Genomic DNA, 13830 nt, shown 5'->3' with positions numbered 1-13830 from the left:
GCAATATGGCAAGACCCCATCTTTACAAAGAATAAGAAAATTAGCTAGTTGTGGTGATGTGTGCCTGTAATCCCAGCTGTTGGGGAGGCTGAGGCGGGAGGATTGCTTGAGCCCAGGAAGTCAAAGTTACAATGAGATACGATCACACCACTGCATTTCAGCCTGGGCAACAGAGCAAGACTCTGTCTCTCTCTCTCTCAAAATAATAGTAACACTAATAAAGGCACTCAGCCTGAGAGATCAGTTGAATTCCAGAATATCCTGGGTATGTGTTGGGAATAGGGAAACTCAAGTGTGAGTATCAGGTGTTGTCACAGTTGCAAGACGGTAGCTAAGCCTGACTTGATCCTTACAGTCCCTGAGGCAAGTCCTCTGTCTGGGAAGCCACCTCAGTACCTCTATCCATCCTTACTACCTTTGGCAGGAGCATCTAAGATGCTTCATTCATCCTGTGTGGGTACACTTGGGGCACTGCCCTTAGGGGCTTTGACCCAGAGTCCCCATGTCCAGGGCAGGGGCAAATTGAAAGCTCAGCTCAGTGCCTTGGCTGGCTGGGCTGGAAAGCGTGCTGCAAGCCTGAGCCTATTCCAGCCAATGGACTTTATACCATGCAGAGAATCCATACCAGACGCTGTCTTGAAGAATCCAGTCCCAGGGAACAGTTTATTGATCTGGCAGATGATTAAAAGACAGCAGAGATGAGCTCAAGTGTTGCTTTGGTTTTTCCATCCTGAGAGTGAATCTGACATCTCCTTGGGGGATCATCAGCCCCGTCTGCTGCAGAAGAAGCAGATGACTCCTCCGTGCAGCCGAAGGTCACAGGAATGTTCGAGTCAACGTCTTCTGGCTCAATTCTGTTCGCAGCGAGACACCCAGGGGAGCGTCACGTTCGCCCCAGGTCTGGAGCATGCCAACGCCTTGCTCCAGATCATGTCTGTGCCAAGAGAAGTCCATGTGCATTCATCCCACAGGCTCGCCCTCTCCTCTCTCCTTATGGGATAAAGAGAATGATCACAGCACAGCCTGTAACGTTTTATGGCTGCTCAAAGAGAAAAGGGGGAAAAAATAGCTTGCATACGTTGCAAAGAGAGCAGACCATTTTCAGCAATAGGGAAAAGGGATGGAATTTGGGCTGAAGTCAGCTGGAGTTGTCATTTGAAATAGACATCTCTGCTGTCAACCCTTGGATGACCTAAGCTGTGCAGCAGATGACTTGGACTTGTCACTAAGTAGATATGCTGTGGTTTTAGGAGAAATTACAGCAGGTGAAATGCTCAGGCAGCAGATTATTTACAACCTGTTTCTAATGTGGGAGTTTCTACAGCAAGTGGTTTCATGGACAAAAGTATATATTAAATGGCTCATGTAATTGCCCACATTGGCAGTGAAATATAACCGGGTTGGATTTCAGCAGGACACCTATAGCAATGAAGCATGCTTCAATCTGATTAAAAAGTGAACAGCTCCTTACTGGGACAAATTATACACTGCCCAGGCCAGCAAGAGGAGAACCTGAATAGCAAATGAATCTTGACAATTAGCTTCTTCAAAGCAAACTTCCCATTCATCCACTTCCACAGCTTCTGACACCCCTTTGGAGTGAGACGTGTATGTTCTCCTATAAGTCACAGCACACCAGCTCAGAGTTACCAAAGCTGATTCTGCTTTGGAAACCTTGAACAAAAAGAAGAAAAAGGAGAATATAAGGAGAAAGAAAGGGAGAAGGAGGAGGAGAAGGAGGAAGAAGAGAAGGAAAAGAAGAAGGAGAAAGAGAACAGGAGGAGGAGGAAGAGGAGGAGGGGAGAAGAGGAGGAGGAGAACAGGAGAAGGAAAGCAGGAGGAGGAGAAGAGGAGGAGGAGGAAGAGGAGGAGGAGGATGGGGAGGAGGAGGAGGCAGCTCAAGCGCCTGCCATTCCTCAGTTCTTTTTCATAGAAAAACAGAAGGAAGAAGAGAGAAGAAGAGGGAGAAGAGGAAGACCTTAAATCCCCTTCTTTCCTTAAAAATTTCTGCAAAACTTGGCCTGCAGTAAATATGCTCTGTCCCAGAAAAGCTCTGATCCACACAGTTAGATTGGGTGCATGGAAGGGAACTTCCCTAGACATTTTTATGGGGACCAGAGGATAGATAAGCTCCCTGCATGCTCCCCACCCCCAACTTCCCCAACCGTTGCACTGCTGGTTTTTGTCAAAGATAGTTGTAGTTACAGCTCATTAATCATCCGTCACCCCGACAGACTCTGACAAGAATGCTGATAGCATCAGGGCCCCCAGGGAGCAGACCACAGAGGCAGGACGAGGGGTGGGGGTGACATTCTCTCCAGCCTGGCCCAAAAGGCCACCAGCCCCAGAGCCTGCCATTTCTCAGCTCTTTTTCACAGACTGAAAGCTCATGCCTGACTCAAGCTCAGATCAACTGGGCAAGATCTCAGACAATGGGTTCTTTGCCACCTGAATAGTAACAGCACTCCCAGGCCATCTAAAAGGTCGGCGTAATTAAAACAACCAGAAGCAGTCGGCGTCCTTTATTAAAGGCATTCACTGGGGCTGGGCATGATGGCTCATACCGGTAATCACAGCACACTGGGAGGCCAAGGCAGGAGGATTGTTTGAGCCTGGGAGTTTGAGACCAGCCTGGGCAACATAGGGAGAACTCATCTCAAAATTTTACAAAAAGGCATTCACTGTGGCTGAATTGTGCTCCGGGTCTGCAAATTAGTTTTCATTTATCATTACATCAGCAGTGTGATTCTGTTTCTGGATGCCAGCTGGAACCATCTGTGATTTAAATAGTGTGTATGCACACACATCCTCATACATATTCAGAGAAGGATGTACATCCTTTATATATTAACCCTAATTTCTGAACCCAACACTGGGACATCTGGTATGATAAGCAAAAGTAATATTGTTTTATCTGGGAAAAGTATATATATAAAAGAAAAAATCAGTGGATAAAAAATTGAACTCCAATGCACCCCAGACGAGGAATTTGGATAAATATTTGCTTCCCTTCTAAAGAGATATACCAATATTAAAATCATGTCAGAGTAAGACCCAACTCTAGTTTTTAAAGAGAAGCTTCTTAATTTGTTCACAAGTATCTGTAAGTTGCAGAGAGGCAAAATGTATTGCATTTTATAGGTGAAAATCTGGAGGCCATAGAGATTGGATGCCCACTTCATGTCACTTGGGGAAGTCTCATTCTGTGACACCCCATTTAATACAAATTCCATTAGCCACCCTGTCAAAGACACTCATTTCCTTCCTCAGACACTGACTTTAATGGATGTAATGTCACATTTTGGCATCTGGAAGACCTTATTTCCTTTGCCAGTCCTCTCTGTTGGGGAGATGTAGGGAGAGAGGGAGAGAGCCCGGACAGTAGGGGTTGTGAGGGGTTGAGATGGTGAGCTTTGTTTAATGTGCTCAATTGCCCTGATTTGGGGGTCAGGACCTACTACTCGAAGTTAGCTGGGATCTTGTGAATTTTCTGAATCAGACTAGGAGGGTCTTGTGTGACTCCTGGCATGTTTCCATTTCCAATTAAAGGAAAGATTTCAGGGGTGCCTGTAGCTCAACTCCTTCTTTTTTGTTACCCCACCCTCTCCACGAGCCAATGTAATTTCCAGTTTATGAACCGTGTGTCCTACGGAAGGACCGCAAACTTCAAGAGGGTTTCGCCCACAGTCCCACCTACTCAGCTTTACTAAATGTCATGAAAAGTTTGTTTCCAAGCAAATCCCAGTAATTCATGTAATTGAAACACACAGAAGCTTGTCTATAAACGGGAACATTGACGGAAGATGTTAGGCAAAATATTAAGACAGCCAAAGCTGCTTACTGAGATGTGCAAGTGACTCGCAGGGGGACAGACATGCCACTTCAGCACCAGAAGGTTTTAATTTAAACAATATGATTCCATGACCACCACCCTTACCCAGTCTTCCGCCTTCCCACACCTGAACTCCAAAGAAGTTTGAATGCAAGGGGAATTTAAATAAAAGTGTTCAGAGGAGAAGGCATTGAGAAACGCTCAAGTGGACAAGTGTTTTGTTTGTTTGTTTGTTTTTGTTTTGTTTTTGTTTTTTTGCAGAGGTTTTCAGAAATGTAACTTTCATTAGTGTCCATGTGAGCTGTCCTGCCTAAAGCCAGCTATTGAGCAAGTTGAGTAAATCCCCTTAAGGTAGGAAACAAAGTCCTCTCTCTTTACATTAAAAGGAAGAAAAATTTAACAGCAGAGTCCAGACATACCACAAGGCTCACTTCATAAATAAAGGTTTTATTTAGGAGATAAGGTGAACTCTGGGGATCTGTAACAGTTCCTTTCTGTGAGATAAATGCTATGGCATTTGTAGAAAATAAAACTCTCAGAGAAACCAAGACTTTTCTTGTCAAAACAAGGAGATTATTTTCTGGCAACTAAGTTCATTCTCTTTGACCTTGCCTGCCATTAGGGTAAAGGAGATAATAAAAGAGAAAGGGGGAGATTGAATCAGATAGCTAATGTGCAAAGAGAATAAGAAAGATATTTAAATATTTCTGGAGAATTCTGCTCCAGTGAGATGCTTTTAGAAAAAGAAAAAAAAAAAGATGCATTCTCCATTGCTCCCAACTGGATTGCAGAAATAGCACAAGGTTATTTGGAATTACGTTTTATTTTTATTTACGATCTGGAGGGGGAGGTGATACACGAGGGCTGACTCCTACTCCACAGCGCACTCTCCGGGTTCTGGAGCTGAAGACATGGCGTGCTCTGGGGGGAAAGGTTAGCGCTGAGAACACATTGCTGTTTCTTGCTCAGATGTGCTGGCAAGAGGGGCCCTGGTTTTGCCTTGTAAAAGTAGCTCCGTAGCAAACCATTAGCACATCTAACCTCAATATTTTGAAATCCAGAAACAACATTGAGTCATGCTGGTCATACTATAAAGTTTTACTGCATTTTTTTAAGAAACAGAGTCAAAAACAAGCTGGGGATCATGTGAATTATCTCTTTACATGTGTCAAGCCCAGGAATTTGGCACATGGATCAAAATGATGGAATGGAGCAGGGAAGCCACCGGGAAAGTGTCATTAAAGGAAAAATCACCCTGGCTCCCAGGAATGCATGGCACTTTATCAGGCGGGGTGCCCCTTGTCTTAACCACATACCTGGCACAGTGTCTGATCTTTGGAAAACTACAGCTATAAATACCCTTCGTCCTGTACTAAAAATAGAGACTCTTTAATGTGAAAGAAGCCAGAGGAAAGAAGGATCTAGTGACATCAATGTGTGTCCAGTGTCTGTGTCATCCTGGCCATGTCTCTGTGAGATGGTGAAGCCAGGATCTTAGTGTTTTCAGGAGAAAAATGAATGAATGAACTAATCTCCTTCTGGAGAAAACTCAGGATGTGTTGATGACTGGAACTCCTTGTCAACTTTTCCCAGATGCTTTCATGAGTTTGAGGTCAATCTTTTCTGGGAACCGTCCAGCAATTTCACCCGAAGTGTCAACTTTGTAAAAATACTCGGTAGACAAGAATCCAGGAATGGTTCCTTAGTCTATGGCACCCAAGGCCAAGAGAGCAGACAGTTTTCCCAGGCTGCCCAGGGTTGACTTTACTAAACCGACCATAATTCATACTAACACCTTGAATAATGAGGAGCTCTAAACACATAAGAAAATCCAATAAAGTATTTTAGAAGACAAACAAGAAGACTAGCAGTAGACTTGCAGTGCCAGGTGCTATTACAAAGCTGCAGTAATTAAACGAATATGCCAGTAGCCCCAGAATGGACAAAGAAGTCAATGGACCAGAGTAGAATGTTGAGACCAGATCCCCCCAAATTCAGTATCGTATGATAAAGGTAGCAAGGTCATTTAGAGGGGAATAGATGATTACTAAGTTGTGCCAGGATAACAGGTTGACCCTAGAAAACACGAAGTTAGAGCTTTACCTCATGGTGTACACCAAAAGAAATTCCAGACGGACTAAAAAAAAAATAAGGATTTAAAATAAAATCATCAAAGGAGAAAATTTAGTTGTTTGTATAGTTGTTTTACGAGAAGAGAAGGTCTTTCTAAGCATGACACAAGAGGTAGAAACCATACTAGAAAAAAACGACCAGTGGGGGATGCAAAACAAACCTTCTATACATCACACACACACACACACACACACACACACACACACACACACACACACACAGAGGAGAGAGAGAGAGAGAGAACAATGTGTAAAGGAGGTGAACATGCAGTTCATAAGAGAAGGCATACACACAGAAGATAAAACCATGAAAAACCTCACTAATAATCAAAGAAGTGAAAATTAAAGCCATCTGTTACGCCAGGCATGGTGGCTCACACCTGTAATCCCAACACTTTAGGAAGCGGAGCCAGAGGATCGCTTGAACCCTGGGGTTCAGGACCAGCCTGGGTGACAAAGCCAGACTCTGTCCCTACAAAATAAAAATAAAAAAATTAGCCAGGCGTGATGTCAGGCGCCTATAGTCCCAGCTTCTCAAGAGGCTGAGACGGGGGATCGCTTGAGTCTGGGAGGTCAAGGCTGCAGTGAGCCATGATTATGCCACTGCACAACAGCCTGGACAACAGACTGACACCTCATCTCTTAATAACAAAAGCCATGAGTTGCTATTTGGTTCTTATCAAATTGACAAGTATTTAAAATAATGCTAATGCCCAGATTTGGCAATGTAGAAAGGCAAACCCTCTCATACCCTGCGGGTGAGAATATAAAATGTGTTCAAGGTTTTGTAGTTATTCTACTGTATTTGTCCTACTGTATTCTTTTCTAAGATAATTTTTGAATGATCACCCTTCTCTAATATAAAGCTCATGGTGCTGGTATGAATGACCCAAAAGTCCAGATTGAAAGGACAATTCAGTGACATCAAAGCCATTTTCCTGGTAACTGGAGCACTGGAATAGTCCTGTGGCCATCATATGTTGTGGTTGGGCATGGCAGCTACCGCTGGCTGGCTGTCCCAACCACCATGTGTGAACCTCTTCCTCCTAGTTCATTCTGATCATAAAGGCTATAAAAATCTCAATACTTACTTTCCACACCTGTAGCCATGGTTGACCATGTGATGTGAATCTGTACAAAGAGTTGTAAAAAGAAGTTTGTTATAGCTTCTGGGACAGTCTTTGCTTTTGTCTCTGGGGGCACTTCTTTGTTTCTTCCCAGCGTGACTGAGGAGGTAAAGCCTGGAGCAGGGGCAGCCATTTTGTGACTGTGAGGCAAAGTCAAGAGTATCATAGAGACTTTAGCCCCAACACTGAGAACCTTCTTCACTCCCCAGTTTTCTTGTTGTATAAAAAAAAAATGAACCCATATTTGTTTAAGATAACATAAACCTAGCTCTCTACTACTTGGCAGCAAATAGCATTTTTAACTGATTGAGAAGTTCACAACTGTTAGAAAACATAACATAAATATATAATATATGTTAAATCCCTTAATACATAAAAATGGGGAAAGAGTATGCATTTAGAAGACATTTGGCAGAGGCACATTTTTATTTTTTTAATAAGTATACTATTTGGAATAAGATGCTTACATTCTAGCAATATCATTAGCTCATGAACAGCCATGCCTGAACATTCTGGATGAATAATCTTTCACTAAATATCTAAAAAGCTTTTAAAATAAGTCTGGCATTAAAGTAACAAAAAATAATAGAAACAAAATATACATTCAGGAACGTTCATTTTAACAGTATATTGTCAAAATAAAAAGGGAGGAATTCAAAAACCTAGGTGTCTAACAATAGGAGATTGGTTAAATGAATAATGGTAAATCTATAAAATGAAGTCATATGTACCCATTAAAAATAATGTTGTAGAGGAATATTTATTGGTATAAGAAAATTGTCACCATATAATTGAAAAAAGAACCTACAAGATGGAATAAACAGTACATAATTATTTCTGTTACTGAAGACTGAGACCACCTTAATCTTGCTTCTCATTGCATTCCCAGTGCCTAATACAAAGCCTGACACATACCAGCAGTGCTTTTATTTATTTTTATTTTTTTGAAACAGAGTCTCTCTCTGTTACCCAGGCTGGAGTGCAGTGGTGTGATCTCAGCTCACTGCAACCTCCACCTCCTCAGTTCAAGCAATTCTCCTGTCTCAGCCTCCCAAGTAGCTGGGATTACAGGCGTGTGCCACCATGCCCAGCTAATTTTTGTATTTTTAGTAGGGATTGGGTTTCACCATGTTGGCCAGGCTGGTCTCGAACTCCTGACCTCATGATCTGCCCACCTGGGCCTCCCAAAGTGCTGGGATTACAGTTGTGAGCCACCAATCCTGGCCTTAATTTTTTTTAATGAGGCTGGGTGTGGAGGCTTATGCTTACAATAACACTTTGAGAGGCTGAAGCCAGGAGTTCGAGACCAGCCTGGGCAACATAGTGAGACCATGTCTCTACAAAAAATTTAAAAATTATCTGGGCATGGTGATGCACACCTGTAATCCTAGTTACTCAGGAGGCCGAGGCAGGAGGATCACTTGAGCCCAGGAGTTCGAGGCTGCAGTCAGCTATAATCACACCACTGTACTCCAGCTTGAGTGACAGAGCAAGACCCTGTCTCTAAAAATATGTATATATAAAATGTAAGTAAAAATTGCGTTAAATGAATTAAAATGTGAAACATACTACATTGTTGCTAGTGTTTTTCTTTCTTTTTGCTTTTAGCTTTGAACATATACATATCCTTTTTCATATTTTCCACTGATTTTTGCATTCAACATCTATGACTTTTTTAATTAGGAAAAACTTAAAAGACAACTCATGAAAGGAAATTTTCTTTTCTCCGATGCCACTTTTCACCATTGTATACAGAAAGGGTATGCAGACTTTACTACCTGAGGCCCCTTCCTGACATGTGTGGTCTTCGCGGGTGTAGAAGTGAGCGTGCGCCAGTTTGGAGCAGGCAGGCTGATTCCTCAGGGCCACGCTGCTGCAGGGACGGCCACAGTCCACGACTTTCCCTATTGTCCACTCAGCCCTGGCCCTCCCAGGGATCTGCCAGCTGATCCCCGGCTGCTACTGACTCCCCACTGAGGGGCCACCAGAATCTCAGCCTTTCTGTTCACCACCCTCCTCTCTCTACACCTCATGATCTATGTCCTCTCATAATCTATTCTCTGCTTGACAAAGTGACAACAAGCTATCATGAGCAGATGTTATTGTTGTTGTTTTTGAGACAGGGTCTCACCCCGTCACCCAGGCTGGAGTGCAGCGGCATAATCATAGCTCACTGCAAGCCTCAGCTTCCTGGGCTCAAACAATCCTTCCACTTCAGCCTCCTGAGTAGCTGAGACTACACGCACATGCCATCACACCCAGCTAATTTGATGAGGTCTCACTGTGTTGCCCAGGCTGGTCTCGGACTCCTGAGCTCAATCGGTCCTCCCACCTCTGCCTCCCAAAGTGCTGGGATTATAGGTGTGAGCCACCGTGCCCAGCCTGTTTATTTATTTTTGCTTTTTAAAAATTACTCCCCAGGGTAGTATTTGCAGCAGAAAATATACCTGGTATATCTGAAATTTAGCTAAAATGGCAGAATGTGATAGTGAAGTTGCCCTGTGGAGGCTCTAGATGGATTTCAGGTTCTAAGACATTGGGTTGGTCCCAAGCGTGAAGTCCAGACCAGGTCAGTTCCTGAAGGGCAAAGGCAATTTTAATGGAATTGGAGTAGGACCATGGAAAGTCAAAACACACTGCCCCCTTGACCCTATTTCTACCATTGCTCCTTTGAAGGTAGCTCTTTTGAATGTGCCAGTGGAGAGAAATCTCATTTCCCTCACTGACAGAGGTCTAAGACCTAGAGGACAGCATTGGTTTTTCTTCTTCTAGAGAGCAAGTTCAGACATTGCTGGGAACACCAGCTGCTCAAGCCCATCCTTTGCCTCTTACTGACCTTTCTCCATCTGCCTTTTCACCCCAGACTCCCTGCACTCGACATTTCCCAGTTATCACTCAAGTACTAATTGTCAAGCGGGGCCGCCTCATGAAAACCCCACTCTTGCCATCAATATTACTTTTAAAAACACTCCCTACACACCTGACCCTTCTCCTCCTTCCAACTCTGTGGTTACAGGCAGTAAGAGTTTCCACCGTTGCTATGGTGCCATTTTGGAAATCTTGCACCTTGGAGCAGAAGAAAATAAAGAAAAATTTCAAAAATGAAGGAAACAATCAAGGTAGAAAGAAGAAGAGCAATACAGGGATGCTGGGGAGAGGGGATGAGTGGCATCTGGAATTCTGCCAGGTGTTGGTAAGGAGCTCTCTCAAGTGTTTCATAAAAATGGCCCCAAGTCACTGAAAGTCAGCCAAACACTTGGCCATCCCAGGGCCTCTCAGCTTCGGCAGCAGCCAAGTCCACTGCAGCAGCCATCTAAGGTTGAAAAGGGACAGAGACTTGAAACTGGTAGCAACTGATTGCCCAGAGGAGAAGGAGGAAGAGAGAGAGAGAGAGAGAAAAGGAAAGAAAGAAAGAGAGAAAGAGGGAAAGAGAGAAAAAGAAAAGAAAAGAAGGAAGGAAGGAAAGGGAAGGGAAGGGGGGAGGGAGGAAGGAAGGAAGGAAGGAAGGAAAAGAAAGAAAGAAAAGAAAAGAAAGAAAGCAAGCAAGCAAGCAAGCAAGCAAGCTGTTTGTTTCTTCTTCCACTCTCTCAAATGCTGGCCACAGATTACATACAGCCTTATGAAAAGCCTATGGCTTCCCATCTCACAGAGAAAGAGAGAGGGAGAGGGAGGGAGGGAGGGAAGAAGGAAGGAAGGAAGGAAAGGGAAAGGAAGGGAAGGAAAAGGAAGGGAAGGGAAGGAAGGGAAGGAAGGAAGGAGGGAGAGAGGGAAGGAAGGAGGGAGAGAGGGAAGGAAGGAAGGAAGGAAAAAGGGAAAGAAGGAGGGAGAGAGGGAAGGAAGGAAGGAAGGAGGGAAGGAGCTATTTGTTTGTTTCCTTCTTCCACTCTCTCAAATGCTGGCCACAGACCTACAGCCTTGTGAAAACTCCATGGCTTCCCATCTCATGCAGGCAAACCTGGTGAAAATTCCCCACACTCCTGTGCTCCACCTCTGTTCCCAACCCATGGCCCAGCTGTCTGCCCATGTGACACTTGTCCAAGGTGCTCTCATGTGAACAGCGACTTCCGCCTACAGTTCCTGGTCTTCTCTCTGCACCGTGCTATCCTCAGGGAAGAGTTCCCATGAGCTGCACCCTGAAAACAGACTTGAGAAGGGTGGGGGCCTCGTCATGGAGTAGAGGCACAGACTTTTCCTCCAGCAGCCATCTAATAAGCAGCTACTATTGAGGGCGTTATGCTGTATGCCAGGGCAGAAAGATGAACAAGGCATGACTCTTGCCCTCAAGAGGCCGACAGACCAATGTGCCCAGTTGCCATGTCACAGCTGTCTGTGGACATAGGCCCTTCTCAAGGAGGAAGATGCCAAGGTTCAGAGCAACCGAGCAGACTGCTCATGGGGGTGCATGGTTAACAATTCTGGTTCATTTCTCATGCCAACGTTGAATTAAGCAACATGAATGAAGGAAGTGGGAAATGACACCAAGAAATACTAAACCTGGTTTTCATCTCCTCTTGCCAATTTTTAAAAAATATGTGTTATATGTTTATACACTGTTGGTGGGAGTGTAAATTAGTTCAACCATTGTAGAAGACAGTGTGGTGAATCCTCAAAGACCTAAAGGCAGAACTGCCAACCCAGCAATCCCTTTATTAGGTATATACCCAAAGGAATGTAAATCACTCCATCATAAAGACACATGCATGCACATGTTAATGGCAGCACTATTCACAATAGCAAAGAAATGGAATCAACCTAAATGTCCATAGATGATAGACTGGATAAAGAAAATGTGTTACATATACACCATGGAATACTATGCAGCCATAAAAAATAACAAGATTGGGCCAGACATGGTGGCTCACGCCTGTAATCTCAGCACTTTGGGAGGCCAAGGTGGGTAGATCACCTGAGGTCAGGAGTTCAAGACAAGCCTGGCCAACGTGGTGAAACCCCGTCTCTACTAAAAATACAAAAATTAGCCAGGCATGGTGGCGGGCACCTGTAATCCCAGCTACTAGCGTGGCTGAGGCAGGAGAATCACTTGAACCTGGGAAGCAGAGGTTGCAGTGAGCCAAGATCGCGCCACAGCACTCCAGCCTGGGTGACAGTGGGAGGCTCTGTCTCAAAAAATAAAACAAAAAAACAAAAACAAAAAAACAAAAATTAGCCAATCATGGTGGCAGGCGCCTGTAATCCCAGCTACTCAGGAGGCTGAGGCAGGAGAATCACTTGAACCCAGGAGGCGGAGGTTGCAGTGAGCCAAGATTGTGCCACTGCACTCCAGCCTGGGCAACAGAGTGAGACCCTGTCTCAAAAACAAACGAACAAAAAACATGAGATCATGTCCTTTGCCGGAACATGGATGGAGCTAGAGGCCATCATCCTTAGCAAACTAATGGAGGAACGGAAAACCAAATACCACATGTTCTCACTTATAAGTGACAGCTAAATGATGAGAACACATGGACCTGTAGAGGGGAACAACACACACTGGGGCCTATTGGAGGGTGGAGGGTGGAAGGAGGCAGAGGATCAGGAAAAATAACTAATGGGTACTAGGCTTAATATCTGGGTGACGAAATAATCTGTACAACAAACCCCCATGACACAAGTTTACCCATGTAACAAACCTGCACATGTACCCCTGAACTTAACATTTTAAACAAGCCTATTATTAACTCATATTTTTAAAAGCCACCTTTTTCCTGTACCTGTACCTGCACATTTTGCTCCTGTCGCACGCATTACCCTCTTCCTTAGGCTGTTCCTTTCAGCAGCTATGAAAAACAGAGTGCTCTGAAAGTTTGCAGGGCTTTCCCAGGCCAGCTCTTGTAGGTGAAGTGCAGAGCTGTACAATCGCAGACTATTCTGAATGCGCATTTGTGTGTAAACATGAGCACCGTCATAACAACTGGTCAACATATTTACACAGCTTGCCTGAGAGTGTGAAGAATTAAATTCATACACACATACATTTTACATTAAAATATACGCATGGAAACGTAAAAGGTTTAATGTGTGTATGTCCATATCTATAACAACACAGATAAAGACAAAGAAAATTTGCACCAAGTAATTCTGGGACACCCAGGGCTGTACAGTAGGCAAAGTAAGCTAACTGTAGGGTAGGAGTCATCTTGATCGTTTTGCATGGCCTCAGAGAGAAAGGAAGCTGCTAGAATTATATAAAATGCTGAAATCTCAGCCGGGCACGGTGGCTCACCCCTGTAATCCCAGCACTTCGGGAGGCCGAGGCAGGTGGATCACGAGCTCAGGAGTTCAAAATCAGCCTGGCCAATATGGTGAAACCCCGTCTCTACTAAAAATACAAAAATTAGCCAGGCATGGTGGCGCATGCCTGTAATCCCAGCTACTCGTGAGGCTCAGGTAGATAATTGCTTGAACCCGGGAGGTGGAGGTTGCAGTGAGCTAAGATCGCGCCACTGCACTCCAGCCTTGGTGACAGCGCAAGATTCCATCTCAGAAAAAAAAAAAAAAAAAGGCCGGACACGGTGGCTCACACCTATAATCCTAGCACTTTGAGAGGCTGAGGCGGGCAGATCACCTGAGGTTGGGATTTTGAGACCAGCCTGACCAACATGGAGAAACCCTGTCTCTACTAAAAATACAAAAAATTAGCCAAGTGTAGTGGCGCATGCCTGTAATCCCAGCTACTCAGGAGGCTGGGGCAGGAGAATTGCTTGAACCCAGGGGGCGGAGGTTGCGGTGAACCAAGATG

The sequence above is a fragment of the Gorilla gorilla genome, chromosome 8 (genome assembly GCF_029281585.2).
Source record: "Gorilla gorilla gorilla isolate KB3781 chromosome 8, NHGRI_mGorGor1-v2.1_pri, whole genome shotgun sequence".
Classification (NCBI taxonomy): Eukaryota; Metazoa; Chordata; class Mammalia; order Primates; family Hominidae; genus Gorilla; species Gorilla gorilla.
This window is presented reverse-complemented; position numbering follows the sequence as displayed.